We start from the raw sequence: 4,033 nt of genomic DNA on the forward strand, positions 1-4,033 counted from the left end.
TATGGCTTTGGCCCTAGCACCTAGGAGGTAGAGCAGGTTTGGAGAAGGATATTGGGGGGTGATTTGAGCACGTTAGGATAACTGTTGGAAACAGAGCCAGACCTGTAAATACAGAGAGCGACCTGGTGCTGCCAGAGGGGTGGGGTGGGGGGAACAGCGGGTGAAGGGGACTGGGAGACACAGGCTTCCAGTTACAGGCTGAGTCAGTCACGGGGATGGAAGGCCCAGCACAAGGAGCACAATGGTGCTGTCACAGGGCTGTGACGGGACAGATGGCACCTCCCCATGGGACGTCCACACAAGCCCGTCCAACCACCAAGCTGTACGTACGCCTGAAACTAATGCAACACTGTGTGTCCACGGCAGGCGGAAAGGAGAACGAGGGGAGATGCATGCTGGCCGTCCAGGTGAGACGGCGGTACGAACAGGTGGACACCGGCAGGAGGCGTTCGCGGCACCTGTCGGGCATCTAAGAGCCACGTGCAGACATGGTAAGGTGTCCGTTTATAAAACATTTCCCAGGCACCATCTCCTACGGTCTCCACGATGGCCTCTGAGTTTGGCGGAGACAGGCTCAGGAAAGTTCTGCAAGTTTCCTGGATCCCCAGACGGTCAGTAGAGCCTAGAGAATCGCTCAGCTTCTGGGAGGTGATGACCCTTGACCCTGGGGAGCGCCGCGGTGCCCCTCACTCCAGACTGGACCACACCTCGGATGTGAGGCATCACTTTCCTGGAGGACCACAGGAGGCAAGAGGCCCTCCTCACACACGGTCCCCCTGGCTTCCTCCGGATTCCAGCCCAAGAGCCTGCCTACCTGTTAAAGTGTTTCTCAATCACAGGGGAGGGGCAGGGGGTGCCGGGCTGTGCGGTGTTTTCTTCCAGAGCCTCAGAGGCTGCTCCAGATGCTTGAGTTTCACCGACCCCTACCTGACTGTAAGCCCCCAGAAGACAAGAGCTTGTGTCTTCCCCTCTTTTACCCTATAGCTGTCCTGCCTCTCCCTCCTTTTTCCCGTCTTGCCCCACCCTCTCTCTCCCCCTGGTTCCCACCCTCTCCTTCTTTTCTCCCCCAAACCCTCTCTTCCCCGCTCTTCTTCTCCCTCTCCTCCTCTTAACCCCTTCTCTTCCTCCTCGGAGAGTCCATCTGCTCCTGTCTAGCACCCGGCAGGTGGTGACCGTCCCTGTCTGCTTGTCTGGTTCAGTGCCGCATTTGGAGAAGGGAGGATCCAGCACTTCTGATCCCGAGGGCAGAGCAGACGTGGGGACGCGGCTCTCAAGCTGGCCTCGGCACCAGGAGAGCATCTGAAAGCAACGGGGTCCGTCGCAGGCAGAAGATGACCTTCTTCCTGCTAGTGCGGCCCCCACACCTCATTATGTTGAGTGCACAGAGCAGCCGTGCATCATATCGCAGTGGCCCCTTCCAGTCCTTGGCTCTGGGAGGATCTGGGGTTCAAAAAGCAAGGAGCAGGGCGCCTGGGTGGCTCAGTCAGTTAAGCGTCCGACTTTGGCTCAGGTTATGATCTCACGGTTCATGGGTTTGAGCCTCACGTCCAGCTATGTGCTGACAGCTCAGAGCCTGGAGCCTGCTTCAGATTCTGTCTTCCTCTCTCTCTGCCTCTCCTCTACTCATGCTCTGTTTCTCTCTGTCTCAATAATAAATAAACATTAAAAAAATTAAAAAACAAAAAGCAAGGAGCTCCAAAACACCCTCTTCAGCCACATTCGCTTCATTTCACTTCCCCCAGAACTCCACTCCCCTTCTCCCTGGTCAAGTTCATCTCAAGCAAATTTGTTGATCTTGGAGTTCATTTAAGCCCAGAACATTCCCTGATGCCACTCTCCACTATCCATATCGGACCTGAAGCCTGGAAACTTCTGAAGAACATTCATAGACACATCTGCGGCCAGTTCTTGCTCCCATCCACCTCTCCCTCCATGCTCCCTCATCCACACCCAGACACCCACAGGCATGAACTCATGCCTTCATGATTATTCCTGGGGCCCCCCTGTGACCCCTTTAGCACCCCCTTCACACTTCTGCTCCTCGCCCCCGAATCTGTGTAAAGTGGAGATAATGGAGAATGTACTTCAAAGAGTTTTTGTGAAGATAAAGGGGTTGATGGTCGGAAGGTGCCCAGAATCCACAGAGAAAGCCTGTGTATTCGTTTCCTGATCCCCATGCCGGTCTCCTGAGAGAGGCACTTGAATCCCATCTTAGCAATGGGGAAACTGAGGCCAAGAGAAGTGAAATGACTCCCCCGGGGGTCTCCAGATCCGAGGTGGCAGGGCTCTCTCTGATTTCAGAGTGCGCCACATCATGTCAGGCAGCCTCTGTGAAAAGAGAACGAATGCTCCCTGCCCACAGGAAATGCACCGCAGTCACGGAGTCTGTACAGATACATGGAAAATCCCCGGGACTGTTTGTATCCAGAGCTGTTTCATAAGCAGGGGACCAGGAGGGAAGCAGGCTGAGGGGTGTGACGGGCTAACTCTCCAAGATGCGGTTGTCTGAAGGGCCCCTGACCCTGTTGGGTGAGGGTCCCTGCCCCCCCCCCCACCCCCCAACGTGGGCCTCCAGCTGCTCCTCCTGGTTTGATTGACTGCCAGGAAATAAACAACAAAACCCCAACTAGATTAGCAAGGCAGCATATGCTGCTCATGGGAAGTGAAACAATCGCACTTCTAAATAACAGCTCAACACGAATAGACGAGATGTCACAAGGCAGGATATGATTAATTGCCAAATTAATTATTGAAATTCTAATTGCAGGGGAGTTCAGAGGAGCACGTGATGGCCTCCGGAGTGTGTGGTCAGGCAAGGCCGGGAAGGAGGATGGCATGGGCCGGGCACGGCCTGACCGGGGCACAGAGTGGGGGTCAGCTGGCCGGGGTGCAGGGAGCTCTCAGGAGGCTAGCTGCAAGGGGACCTGCCCTCAGTGGGCACCCTCCCCCTGAGGCCCTCGTCCCCCCGGCCTTCCACATGCTCCCTGCTACTCTGGGGGTGACTTTGGGTCCTCCATCCTTGCTCAGCCTCGGGGTTCCCTTGTCTGTGCCTTGATTGCTCAGTCTGCGCAGTGGGTTGAGAAGGTACATCTTCACACGCCCTAAGAGAGAAAAACCTGTCTCTGAGCCTCGCGCAAAGAAGTCCAAACACAGCAAGGTTTGCTGCAACTCTATTGTATTGAAGCACATTTTTAAATCACTTTAAAAAATTTTTTTTAACATGTACTCATTTTTGAGAGATAGAGTGCGAGTGGGGGAGGGGCAGAGAGAGAGGAAGACACAGACTCGGAAGCAGGCTCCAGGCTCCAAGCTGTCTGCACAGAGCCCAACGCGGGGCTCGGATCCACGAGCAGTGAGATCGTGACCTGAGCCAAAGTCGGACGCTCAACCAACTGAGCCACCCAGGTGCCCCTGAAGCTCATTTTTTAAAAACGGCTTAACAGGCTCTGGGCTGATGGCTCAGAGCCTTGCACTGGGCATTGGGCATCCTCAGAGCCTGGAGCCTGCTTCAGATTCTGTCTCTCCCTCTCTCTCTGCCCCTCCCCCACTCATGTTCTGTTTCTCTCTGTCTCAATAATAAAAACATTTTAAAAACTAAGTAAACATTTAAAAAAAGTTTTTTTTTAAGGGCTCAAAATACACAGTGAGCCAGATCACGTTTCCTCAAAGGAAACCTGCTTTCTGCAGGTTCTGCAGACCTGCTGCGTGAGAATCTCAGCATTTCTATCGGAATCTACACATTTTGGAAAGCTCCGGGAGATTCTCGGCCCGAGGCAGAGGTGGCCTTGGAAACTGCAGGCTGACATTGCCCCGAGTGGCCTTAGAGATACTGTGCCAGGGCCGTTCTGGGGGGAGGGGTGGCTCTGGGCACAGGGCTCCTACCGGTGCTGGTCCCTGAAGCAGCCGCCAACCTCACCCCACCCCAGGGAGGACCCTGGGGACGGTAAGGGCTAAGTCACCCAGAACCCCTCCCAGTCACCTCTGGGAGGGAAGAAGCAGGATCTGCCAGAAGGTCTCCCTCTAGGTCAGGCTG

At 55.0% G+C, this 4,033-nt stretch overlaps 1 long non-coding RNA gene across 1 annotated transcript; it reads left to right on the forward strand.

The window, feature by feature from the left end:
- Positions 1–290: 290 nt before the first annotated feature.
- Positions 291–1,508, forward strand: LOC115286660. The gene is made up of 3 exons (XR_003906195.1): positions 291–407; positions 523–611; positions 1,200–1,508. It is a non-coding gene; the product is annotated as an uncharacterized LOC115286660 (long non-coding RNA).
- The last annotated feature ends 2,525 nt before the right edge of the window (positions 1,509–4,033 follow it).

The sequence above is a fragment of the Suricata suricatta genome, chromosome 3 (assembly GCF_006229205.1).
Source record: "Suricata suricatta isolate VVHF042 chromosome 3, meerkat_22Aug2017_6uvM2_HiC, whole genome shotgun sequence".
NCBI lineage: Eukaryota > Metazoa > Chordata > Mammalia > Carnivora > Herpestidae > Suricata > Suricata suricatta.